The sequence below is a fragment of the Pseudophryne corroboree genome, chromosome 6 (assembly GCF_028390025.1).
Source record: "Pseudophryne corroboree isolate aPseCor3 chromosome 6, aPseCor3.hap2, whole genome shotgun sequence".
NCBI classification, from domain to species: Eukaryota; Metazoa; Chordata; class Amphibia; order Anura; family Myobatrachidae; genus Pseudophryne; species Pseudophryne corroboree.
This window is the reverse complement of record NC_086449.1, coordinates 311251970-311265567: the sequence shown is the minus strand read 5'-3', so window position 1 is coordinate 311265567 and position 13598 is coordinate 311251970. Positions and strand designations below refer to the sequence as shown.

The following is a 13598-nucleotide window of genomic DNA, read 5'->3' as shown; positions in this document are numbered from 1 at the left end:
GCTATATATGACAGGGATAGCCTTATAATAAGTGCTCCCTATATAGCTGCTTTAATATATATAATTTTGCCACAATTTTGCCCCCCCTCTCTTGTTTTACCCTGTTTCTGTAGTGCAGTGCAGGGGAGAGCCTGGGAGCCTTCCTGACCAGCGGAGCTGTGTGAGGAAAATGGCGCTGTGTGCTGAGGAGATAGGCCCCGCCCCTTTTTCGGCGGGCTCGTCTCCCGCTCTTTAACGGATTCTGGCAGGGGTTAAATATCTCCATATAGCCCCCGGAGGCTATATGTGAGGTATTTTATGCCAAAAAATAGGTTTACATTGCTTCCCAGGGCGCCCCCCCCCCAGCGCCCTGCACCCTCAGTGACTGCCGTGTGAAGTGTGCTGAGAGCAATGGCGCACAGCTGCAGTGCTGTGCGCTACCTTAAGAAGACTGAGGAGTCTTCTGCCGCCGATTCTGGACCTTCTTCTCTTTTCAGCATCTGCAAGGGGGCCGGCGGCGAGGCTCCGGTGACCATCCAGGCTGTACCTGTGATCGTCCCTCTGGAGCTAATGTCCAGTAGCCAAAGAAGCCAATCCATCCTGCACGCAGGTGAGTTCACTTCTTCTCCCCTAAGTCCCTCGTTGCAGTGATCCTGTTGCCAGCAGGACTCACTGTAAAATAAAAAACCTAAGCTAAACTTTTCTAAGCAGCTCTTTAGGAGAGCCACCTAGATTGCACCCTTCTCGGACGGGCACAAAAACCTAACTGAGGCTTGGAGGAGGGTCATAGGGGGAGGAGCCAGTACACACCACCTGATCATAAAGCTTTACTTTTTGTGCCCTGTCTCCTGCGGAGCCGCTATTCCCCATGGTCCTTTCAGGAACCCCAGCATCCACTAGGACGATAGAGAAATATATATATATATATATATATATATATATACACACACACACATACATATATATATATACATATATATATATATATATATATATAAAAATATAAAAAAAAAAATAAGCACCAAAATACTGTGCCGCCCCCCCCCCCCCGTTTTGCACCCTGTTGCTTGTACAGCAGTGTAGGGGGTCAGGACCAGCGTCTCTACAGCTCTGTGAAGAGAAAATGGAGCTGATTAGAGCTGTGAGGGCTAAGTCACGCCCCCTCGATGGCGCGCTTCAGCCCCGCTATTTTTCTAATTTATTATACTGGCGGGGGTATGGTTTTTAGTGCCCAGGCACTGTAATCCTCTTTTGCCAGATTATTATTGAGGATTCATGCTGCCCAGGGCGCCCCCCCCCTGCGCCCTGCACCCTGTAGTACCGCTGTGTGTGTGGGAGCATGGCGCGCAGCGCGGCCGCTGTGCAGTACCTCAAAGCCGTCACTGAAGTCTTCTGATCTTCTTCTACTCACCCGGCTTCTATCTTCTGGCTCTGCAAGGGGGGTGACGGCGCGGCTCCGGGAACGAGCATCTACCTAGCGATCAGACCCTCTGGAGCTAATGGTGTCCAGTAGCCTAAGAAGCAGAGCCTGGAAACTCACAGAAGTAGGTCTGCTTCTCTCCCCTCAGTCCCACGATGCAGGGAGCCTGTTGCCAGCAGGTCTCCCTGAAAATAATAAACCTAACATAAGTCTTTTTATTGAGAAACTCTGGAGAGCCTCTAAGTGTGCATCTAGTCTCACTGGGCACAGAATCTAACTGGAGTCTGGAGGAGGGGCATAGAGGGAGGAGCCAGTTCACACCCATTTAAAGTATTAAAGTGCCCATGTCTCCTGCGGATCCCGTCTATACCCCATGGTTCTTGAAGCATCCCTAGCATCCTCTAGGACGTATGAGAAAATAGGATTTTAATACCTACCGGTAAATCCTTTTCTCCTAGTCCGTAGAGGATGCTGGGGGCTCCAAAAGGTCCATGGGGTATAGACGGATCCGCAGGAGACATGGGCACACTAAAAAGACTTTGACTGGGTGTGAACTGGCTGCTCCCTCTATGCCCCTCCCCCAGACCTCAGTTATAGGAACTGTGCCCAGGAGAGATGGACATTTCGAGGAAAGGATTTTTGTTAAACTAAGGGCGAGAAACATACCAGCCCACACCACAAACATACAGTACAACCGGAGTAGCAGTAAACCAGATAACAGTATGAACTAACAACATCAACAAGCTGAATTTAACCAATACACAACGTTGTGTAACCAAAATTAACCAGTATCAATACAACTGCAAGGAACAGTCCGCACTGGGACCTCTCTACGGACTAGGAGAAAAGGATTTACCGGTAGGTATTAAAATCCTATTTTCTCTTACGTCCTAGAGGATGCTGGGGACTCCAAAAGGACCATGGGGTCTATACCAAAGCTCAGGACCGGGCGGGAGAGTGCAGACGACTCGGCAGCACCGATTGAGCAAACATGAGGTCCTCATCAGCCAGGGTATCTGTTACGCACACCAGTGCTAACAGGAGTATACCGGTGTATGAACAGAGAGGGAAGCGAAGCAAACAAACTCACAGACAGTATAACATAACATACACAGGAGGTGATGGAATAACTAATAAACACAAAGTGAACGGAGAAGCCCAAAGGCTCAGGAATTGGGTGTCTCCCTAGTGTCAGGAATGCTCAGATGGAATAGAGCGGACAATGAAACGATGTGTAGTGATTTAACATGTGGAGCACCAGAAACACCAACGGGTGTGGGAATAAACTCCTTGGTCAGAGATAGAAATATAGAAACAAGGAGAGTATCCACAATCCTAACCCCCACTTGCAGGGCACAGGTTCAGCTTACTGCCACTAAACTGACACCTGGACGCCCTGCACAGTGAGGGAGGATTAAGCAAGCAGGTCTGAGAGTACAGCCGCAAACCTGCTGGGTTCACAGAATAGCAAAAGAACCCCAGCAGGTCAAACAACTGACTCCAGTCTTACTGCTAGGTCCGGATTGGCAGAATGAAGTACCGAATCCCAAGGCCTATTGGCAGTAAGCAACAAGTAAATACAAAGTCACACAGTACTAGCTAACTCTCTGCAACTGACTAACAAACAAAGATTCAGCAGCATTTGCCTAGCCTGAGAGGATGGTTTATATAGCAGGTGCTGTCCACGCCCCACTCAGACCTCACAGACTGTGAGAACAAAACCAGCGCCGGATTCCCTGCCGTGCACAGAGCCTATAACCACTACACAGTAAAAACCCGGACCGGAGTATCAGCTGCGCTCAGGTTACTTCGCTAACACTTGCCTCCCGGTTGCCATGGCGATGTGGCAGCATAGAGCAGGAGATCCTAACAGTACCCCCCCTCTGACGAGGGGTCAAAGAACCCCTACCACCGGGTTTATCGGGGAACTGCGAGAAGAAAGAGCGTATCAGTCTGGGGGCATGAAGATCACAACTGCGCACCCACGACCGCTCCTCCGGGCCATACCCCTTCCAGTGCACCAAAAATGACAGCCGACCCCGAACCATCTTGGAGTCAAGAACCCTTTCAACCACAAACTCCCTCTGACCCCGTATCAGAAGAGGAGAAGGTCTTCCACTGGAAGGATTACTAACCGCCAGTTTTAAAAGGGAACAATGAAATGTTTTATTGATACCCAATGAACGGGGCAGATCTAACTGAAATGCCACCGGATTGATAACCCTGGTGATCTTATAAGGGCCGATGAACCGGGGGCCAAACTTATGAGATGGCTGTCTCAACTTCAAATTCTTGGTGGACAACCAGACGAAGTCTCCTAATTTGAAGCTGCAGGGTCTTCTCCGCTTATCAAAAACCCTTTTGGTCACTAATGACACAGACACAAGGGCTTTCTTCACTTTCCTCCAAATACCCCTAAGGACTGAAACAACAGAGGAACCACCAGGCGTGGAATCCAGGGGGTCAAAAGAATTGGCCTTAGGATGCCCATACACACAAAGGAAGGGAGAGATCCCTGTAGCAGAGTGAGCCGCGTTGTTATAGGCAAACTCCGCCATGGACAGATGAGCAACCCAGTCAGTATGACACTTGGAGACATAACACCTGAGGAACTGCTCCAAGGACTGGTTCACCCTTTCAGTCTGCCCATTAGACTGTGGATGGTAGCCTGTCGACAGGCTCACAGAAATCTGGAGATCAGAACAAAATGCCCTCCAGAATTTGGCCACAAACTGGGATCCACGGTCAGAGACCACATCAAGTGGCAACCCGTGGAGGCGCACAACATGCTGCATAAATAACTCAGACAGGCGTCTGGCCGATGGCAACCCAACCAGTGGAACGAAATGCACCATCTTCGAAAACCTGTCAACGACAACCCAAATGGCTGTCATCCCCGAGGATTTGGGCAAGTCCACCACAAAATCCATGGAAATGTGGGTCCATGGCTTAGACGGAATAGAGAGTGGATGTAATGGGCCGACAGGAACCCCTCTAGGAGTTTTATTTTGGGCACAAACGTCACATGCCCGAACCCACTGATCCACATCCCTAGCCACCGAGGGCCACCACACCGCCCTAGACAGCAACTCCCGAGTTCTGGCAATACCCGGATGCCCTGCCGACCTCTTGGCATGGAATTCCAGGAACACTCGCTGTCTTAACCTAGGAGGCACAAACAAGAGACCTACCGGAAGGTCTGGAGGAGCCTGCTCCTGTGCTCTAAGGACTAATGACAAGAGGTCCTGGGTAATGCCCACTTTAATACATGATGGGGACACAATGGGCAATGGCTCCTCGGTGGTCTCTTGAACTGGAGCAAAACTCTGCGAGAGCGCATCAGCCTTGATGTTTTTTGACCCAGGGCGATATGTTATCAAAAAATTAAAGCGAGCAAAAAACAAAGCCCATCGTGCCTGCCTGGCATTGAGCCGCTTCGCTGACTCTATATATGCCAGATTCTTATGGTCGGTGAGAATTGAGACCACAAACTTAGCCCCCTCAAGCCAGTGTCTCCACTCCCCGAGTGCATCCTTTATAGCCAACAATTCCCGGTTACCCACATCATAATTCATCTCAGCAGACGAAAATTTACGGGAAAAGTAAGCACAGGGATGAAGGCGATTATCAGACACCCCCATCTGAGAGAGCACTGCCCCAATACCTATCTCAGAGGCATCCACTTCTACCACAAAAGGACGCTCTGGATCTGGGTGTCGCAGCACCTTGGCCGAGACAAATGCCCTTTTGAGACGGGCAAAGGCCGTTTTGGCCTCACAAGACCAGTGAGCAACATCCGCCCCTTTCTTAGTGAGTGCCACCAAGGGGGCCACTATAGACGAAAATCCAGCGATAAACCGTCTATAAAAATTCGCAAAGCCCAGAAAACGCTGAAGCGCCTTCAAACTAGTGGGCTGCACCCAATCCAGGACTGCCTGTACCTTAGAACCCTCCATTTGGAAACCTTCTGAGGAGATAATATACCCTAGAAATGCGATTTGCTGGACTTCAAACTTGCACTTCTCCAGCTTCGCCCCAAGCTGGTGGTCTCTGAGTTTCTGGAGGACTAAGCGTACATGCTTCCGATGTTCCTCCAGGGAATGAGAGAAGATTAGGATGTCATCTAGATAAACAACTAAGAATCTATCCAAATATTCCCTGAGCACATCGTTCATGAATTCCTGGAAGACTGCCGGGGCATTAGAGAGCCCAAAAGGCATCACCAAATATTCATAATGCCCTGAGTGGGTATTAAAGGCAGTCTTCCATTCATCCCCCTCTCTTATTCGGATTAGATTGTAAGCACCGCGTAGGTCAATCTTAGAAAAAATGGTGGCAGTACGAAGCTGGTCAAACAAAACCGAAATGAGAGGCAGTGGGTACGAGTTTTTAATCGTGATACGGTTCAATTCCCTGAAGTCGATGCAGGGTCGCAACGAACCGTCCTTTTTACCCACGAAAAAGAACCCCGACCCAACTGGGGACTGTGAGGGTCTGATAAATCCCTTAGCCAAGTTCTCCTGAATGTACTCTGCCATAGCCTGAGTCTCAGGACGTGACAGGGAGTACAACCTGCTCTTGGGAAGCTTAGCATCCGGCAACAAATCAATGGCACAGTCATAGGGGCGATGGGGAGGTAGTACCTCCGCAACTTTTTTGGAGAACACATCCGCAAAATCTGCATAACATCCTGGCAATCCTGGCAAACTTAGCTGCGAGAGCCTGACTGGAAGGCTCAAGCAACTCCTGAAACAATCACTACCCCAACTAAGAATCTCCCCAGAGATCCAGTCAAATTGAGGGTTATGGGCCCTTAACCAGGGCAATCCCAAAACCAATGGGGCAAAAGAACAGACAGTCACATAAAAAGACAATTTTTCAGAGTGTGTGGCTCCAATAAACAAAGGAATTTGGCTGGTGCAGGAGGTAATTTTACCCTGGGACAATGGTTCCCCGTTTAACCCACAGATCTCAATCTCTGATGCCAAAGGTACTGAGGGAACAGAGTGTTCCAGGGCGAATTGACGGTCCATGAAAACCCCATCGGCCCCACTGTAACAAAGGCCTCAGTCTTGACAGTTTGACCGAGGATCTCCAAAGTCACCGGAATGAGAAAAGTCTTTTTAGGAAACTTTTTTGACTTCTGGCCTGACAGGATATTTCCCATCACCCTCAGGCCCTGAAGTTTTCCGGTTTTTCTGGGCATGATACTACAACATGACCTTTATTCCCACAGTACAAACACAAACCCTGCTGTCTCCTCCGCGTCTTCTCACGCGAGGAGAGGCGGGTAGCCCCAATCTGCATAGGCTCCTCGGAATATTCCTCAGAGTCTGAGGTTCCCTTGGGAAAAAAGGAAACTGCGGTCTCCCTTTCAAGCCTACGCTCTCTTAGCCGTCTTTCCACCCGGATGGATAACTGCATGAGCTGATCTAAGCTATCAGGCGAGGGATATTGTACCAGTTGGTCCTTTATCTGGTCAGAAAGGCCCCTTCGGTACTGGTTTCTCAGGGCTGGGTCATTCCACTGGGTATCATGAGCCAACCTCCGAAACTCCGTACTATAAACCTCAGCTGGCCGTCGCCCTTGCTTAAGAACCGTAATCTGAGCCTCGGCTGAAGCCATCTTGTCAGGGTCATCATACAAAATGCCCAGTGCCGTAAAAAAAGCATCAACACTTTTAAGCGACGGTAACCCATATGACCAGACCTGTGGGTCTCCTTGTAGCAAGGAAATCACCATGCCCACCCGCTGAATCTCCGACCCAGAAGACTGGGGCTTAAGCCTGAAATATAGCTTACAGCTCTCCTTGAAACAAAAGAACTGCGAGCTATCTCCAGAAAAACGATCCGGGAGTTTTACTTTCGGCTCCTTAACCCCTGAACTTACCGCTGCGGGAGCTCCGCTAGCGGCCTGCGGGGTGTTCATTTTATTGGACATCTCATTAAATTGTCGAGTCAGGACCTGCACCTGATCGACCACCTGTTGCAAAGTATTTTGAGGGGTATGCTCCATATTCCCACAAAATTTCAACAGGAGTAGGGCTGCTGAATATGTTATGCACACCAGTGCTAACAGGAGTATACCGGTGTATGAACAGAGAGGGAAGCGAAGCAAACGAACTCACAGACAGTATAACATAACATACACAGGAGGTGATGGAATAACTAATAAACACAAAGTGAACGGAGAAGCCCAAAGGCTCAGGAATTGGGTGTCTCCCTAGTGTCAGGAATGCTCAGATGGAATAGAGCGGACAATGAAGCGATGTGTAGTGATTTAACATGTGGAGCACCTGAAATGATGTTGCTAAAAGCAACAGAAAAAACCCCAAAGGTTTACCAACGGGTGTGGGAATAAACTCCTTGGTCAGAGATAGAAATATAGACACAAGGAGAGTATCCACAATCCTAACCCCCACTTGCAGGGCACAGGTTCAGCTTACTGCCACTAAACTGACACCTGGACGCCCTGCACAGTGAGGGAGGATTAAGCAAGCAGGTCTGAGAGTACAGCCGCAAACCTGCTGGGTTCACAGAATAGCAAAAGAACCCCAGCAGGTCAAACAACTGACTCCAGTCTTACTGCTAGGTCCGGATTGGCAGAATGAAGTACCGAATCCCAAGGCCTATTCGCAGTAAGCAACAAGTAAATACAAAGTCACACAGTACTAGCTAACTCTCTGGAACTGACTAACAAACAAAGATTCAGCAGCATTTGCCTAGCCTGAGAGGATGGTTTATATAGTGACAATGCTAAATTCCTTTGTCGTATAAACAACCCTTTATGAAGCTAAGAACACTGTACGCTGTTTGCTTAAGAAGTACCGTAATGGTACGCTATTGGCGTAGCGATCGCTCAGCCGTAGGCGAGACGCTCAAGCGTCACGTTCGCTCACGGCCCAGTGATCACAGGACACGTTATCGGCTATGACTAGAGTAATGATTCGCTATGGCGTAGCGGACGCTCGAGACCACGAGGAGATCACCAGCGGCGCAGACGCTCACAACGCTATACCTTAATGTTTAAACCTTATACCAAAGAAATACAAAGAATACCTTAATGTGAGTACAGGGTGTAAGTGCAACCTTGTGTAACCTGACTAACTACAAAGCTGCTTGAGCGTCACCGACGCTCAAGTGAACACTTAACACTATAGAAAACACACAGATACTGGTTTAGGTTCCAAAGCCTATTAACTGTATTATATCTAATATACTTGTAAAAGGGGATAACAGTACAAATGATACACTACAATATAACAGAGACTTCCTAACCACAGAACTAAAATACAAAAAGACAATACTACTCTGACCTAAATGAAATACGATACAATACTATAATACTATGGGAGATATAAGAGAAAAGAGGAGAGAGAGGGAGAGAGAGAGATAGAGAGAAATTGGCTCACAGAAAGACAATGATTACGGAGAGAAACTTACGCACAAGGGGAAACGATCGCATGCGCCTGGACATCCAGCACCCGATTTTCAGCAATGAGAACCGTTGAAGAGTGAGAGCTGGATGTGGTCGGCCTGCCTATTTATGCCCCACACACAATGCAATCTCCTGGTCCTACAATCCCATTGTCCATTGGCCGAAGGAATTCGGCCCTGCATCATAACAAAAGGTCATAGGGTGATTCATACAGGTGGGCTGTGACGATTTCCAACAGCTCAGGTGGGTGGGAAACTGGGTTTCCCGCCGCATACCTGAGTATGTGTAAATAATAGAAATGGACATAAACTTCTTATGTCCATAACTATTCGCACGAGCGATTAATACGCTCCAAACCAACACCGGAATATTGCTAATTAAATACTCTTCCGATGGGTACCAAACACTGCTGTATGATTCCTGTTAGACCCTTCGTACGATATAAAGAGGGATTCCTCAGCTCTGGGACATTGTATTTTAACCAAACTTTCAGAATCTATCAAAGGGACCATGATCTATAAACTACATTAATTGTGAACATTTGTAACGAATGAGTCGCACGCTACGACTACATAAACTCTACCGTAAATACGCATACCGCGCCTGCGAGTGCACGCTATTGCGGGTATGCGCCTCCACGGGAGAGCGTACGCACGCGCAGCGCGGACCAGTGTGCGGTGCAAATATGGCAACGTGCATTGAGACATTTTTCTGACTTTGACAGTCCACCCTTTGGCAGTCAATAATAACTGCCACAAAACATTTAAGGAGAAAAATGTAAGTCAGGGGTTAATTGATTTCCATGGTTGGGTAGGGGAGAAGAGTGGAGTAGGTGTGAAGAGGGTATGACTTAGTGAGAAAGTAGAAGCATGTGTGTATGAGTCCATGTTTGGAGGGTCATGTATCCTCGTGCCGTACGTGTGGTAAATCTAGCTTCGAGGTATTGCGAAGTATACATTTGAATTCCTTCTTATCCTGTGGTACAGGTCTGTGGATGGGCTGTCAAACTCTACCGAGCTCGTTTCGGCTGTGGTTGTAACAAAATGGGGATGCACATTTTAGTTGATGATACATGAATGGGGGAGGTATGTGGTTGCTGATATCTGTGCCTGTATTCCCTATCGTCTATGTGTGTCGTTACCTGAGGGTTGTAGAGATGAAGATAAAGAACACTTACGAAAAATGCAATGATATTCTATGTCAGGGAAATGTACATCTGTTGTTGAAGTTGTGTTCGGTATCTGTTGAGAGTCGTCTTCTTTGCGCTGTTTTGCTCCTTAGGCATGAGCAACAAGCTTTGTCAGTGCCATCAGATTTACAAAAATGTTGGGCTAGTGTGAGTTTAAAGATACTAGGGAAACTGGGGATCCATGGCAAAGTTCATCAAGTGTCCATATTTAAAGTTGTCAAATCTTCTTCTTTGGTGCTTGTCTGTTGTCTGTATAGCGTCTCGTCAACTTCCTCGTCCAAGGGGGTCTTTGTATCTTGGAGAAAAGCAGAAAAACAGGTGAAAGAAACGGACCGTATAATCGCATTTTCATCACATTCTGGTTTCTATCATTGGGTCATAAATCAAATCCAGGTTAATTACAGTTTCCTCGCTCCTCAAGCTCATCACTTTTGTACTTTGCTTGCACCTCATTAAAGCCTGCCCGCATCTAAATATCAATCCAATCGATATAACGACACCCAAGATACATAGTAGAAACTTTCCAACATCCATTATGACTCCTTGAGCCCATTCTCCCAAACCGGAGAACCAATTTCGCGGGTTCAACCATGACACCCAACCAGTCAGCTCATTACCTACAGCAGCAAGGGTGAGATTGTGTTTTCGACGAAATTCCCACTTCAATTGGAGAATATCGTCCATCTTTTGGTCTATGACCTCTACCGGATCCTCGGTGCTATTTGTGATATACGTGCAACACTTTATGCCGTACTGTGTTGCCAATGTAACACAATATCCGCCTGTTACTGCTGTAAGATAATTAAGAACCATCCTATGCTGAACTAGTTCTGTTTTGTAAGCTTGAAGTTCTCTTCCAGTGTATCTAAACGTGTCATCATACATTTCAGTGATATTATCTAACAAATTGGCGAGTGCGGAAATGTATCTATAATTCATCACTCCTCGAGCGGTACGAGTGAAATCTAACGCTACCAGAACCTGAATCCCGGTGGATTCATGGATAAGATCAGAGGCCGGATGCTCTAACCTTTCTGACAGTTGTCTTTTAACTCGGTGCTCGTAATGAGTGTGAGTATAAGGAGCTTGGGCACCACGGTGTATGTCCTTCATTTTGTCATGTGTAACAGTCATCACTTCAGGCAATACTTTTCCAATATAACACAATCCTTCAGAGTTTGGGGCAAGCCACTTGTACGCCTTTCTCCCACATATGAAATATGCGTCATCGGGGAGAACATAGGGGACGGAGAAGGACATGACCATGTTACAAACCTTCCAGGTGAAATCTCCTGACCCTAATTCTTCCATCTGCCTAATGCACGTATCGGTTTGTACGATATGTGCACAGTATCCTGGTGATACCTCTCCAACTCTAGTAATCCTATTTCCTAAGGTATATCGATACCGGAAAGATTTTCCTCTACTGGCTATGTGGCGTACGAGCTCTGTATCTGTAGGCATTCTATCTGCTCTGTGTGAAAAGGTCATGGTAAGGTTGCTCCATGACACTTCCCAATTTCCCGGTTTTCTGGGATTGGAGATGTTAAAACATAAGAGGGACCTATCCACATGGTATTGGTGGAGCTTCAAACTAGGAGGGCTGGAGATGTTAAACCTCCGGTCCACCGGTCTCCCACCACTTAGCTCAAGTACCTCCCCTAACGTTAAAGGAAATGGTACTAGCCCTGATTTACTGTGACCCTGAGGTACTTGAGAGCATACCCAACAATCTGTTTGGTTTAACACGTTACCCACTAGAGAGTGATAGTCACTCAATGGATGCCGGTCCATATGGATATTAAAACTAGATTGGCATTTCTTTATGCATCCATCTTCAACCAGATTATCACAGAGCCTACAGATACAATTTTCTTCAGCTAACAATCCATCACAATTTCTTCTATCGGATCGTTTTCTGATACTCGCCTTTGCTTGTTGGTTTGGTTGATCTTGGAAAACTACGCCTCCATCATCATAATCGGAACCCATTCCAGAACTTCTCTCGACCTCTATGGTACTCTCGCCGGAACAGACTGCTCTGGTCAACATCATGGTTAACATCAAAATCCGGATCACAGTCTCTTGGGGCAAGTCCATCTTTGAGGAGGAAATAGAGAAGAATGAGAAGGGGGAAAAAGAAATCTTAAGGGAGAGGGGCTGGGAAGTGGAGAAAAACAATAAAAGGGAGAAGGGAGTCGACAACTGCTTTCGGTCTTCAAGGCTCAGGTGCCGCCTCAGTCCTCCTGGAACAGACACTCCAGTGATACAACCTCTACCGTCTGTTCCTTATCACGGGACTTCTCTGGATCGGCAACCTTTTTGCAGTGGGATGAATGGACCCAAGTCTCTCTCTCAGCAACCTTCAATGCTGTGGTGCTAGTCAATAAGACCTGGTATGGTCCTTCCCATCTATCAATAAGACAACCTGAGCGTAGAAAATTTCGTATCATTACATAATCCCCAGGTTCAATGTCATGACAATTACTATCTGGTAAATCAGGAATCACCAACTTCAGATTATCATTTTGATTCCTCAACTGTTTACTCATGTTAATCAAGTATTTTACAGTTACTTCATTGTTACATTTCAAATCATCCTGAGGGTTAATCATGACATGCGGTTGTCGACCAAACAGAATTTCAAAAGGGGACAGGTTAAGAGGGGACCTGGGAGTGGTTCTGATGCTATACAAAACAATGGGTAAAGCTTCTGGCCACGTCAATCCTGTCTCTGCCATTACTTTACTCAATTTATTTTTAATAGTGCTGTTCACTCTTTCGACCTTCGCACTCGCCTGTGGACGGTACGGAGTGTGCAGCTTGCTATCAATTCCCATCAATTTACACATTCCTTGAAAGACATCACCGGTAAAATGGGTACCCCTATCACTTTCAATGATTCTAGGGATACCATATCTACATACAAATTCCTGCACAATTTTCTTAGCTGTAAACATAGCGGTATTTGTAGCTGCTGGAAAAGCTTCGACCCAATTCGAGAAAACATCTATACAGACAAGTACATATTTCAAATTTCGACATGGGGGTAATTGAATGAAGTCAATTTGTATTACCTGGAAAGGGCCGCCGGCAGGTGGGATATGGGATGGTTCTGTAGGTATTGCTTTTCCAATATTCTTTCTCAGACAGGTAAGGCATGACATTGCTCTTTTACCCGCATGAGAGGAGAATCCTGGGGCGCACCAGTATGCTCTTACCAATTTGCACATCCCCTCCTTGCCTAGATGAGTCAGCCCGTGAGCTGCTTCAGCCAGACATGGAAGGTATGCCCTGGGGGCCACTGGTTTACCATGTCCATCCGTCCAGAGCCCTGAGGACTCCTGGCCATATCCCTTTGCCTTCCAGACTGCTCTTTCCTGTGTGGAACACAAATTCTGCATCTCACACAACTTCTGTGTGTTGATGGTATTAAATACCATCAACTGTGTGGTGGTTTGTCCGTGTGGGGGTAGCAGCTGCAAGCTTTGCGGCTTCGTCTGCTCGGCTGTTACCAAGGGATACTGGGTCTTGGCTATATGTATGTGCTTTACATTTGATAACAGCCACTCT

At 47.1% G+C, this 13598-nt stretch overlaps 1 protein-coding gene across 4 annotated transcripts in view; it reads right to left on the bottom strand.

The window, feature by feature from the left end:
- Nucleotides 1-13598, bottom strand: part of FAN1 (FANCD2 and FANCI associated nuclease 1) — a 112736-nt gene that overhangs the window by 81503 nt on the left and 17635 nt on the right. The window lies entirely within an intron of this gene.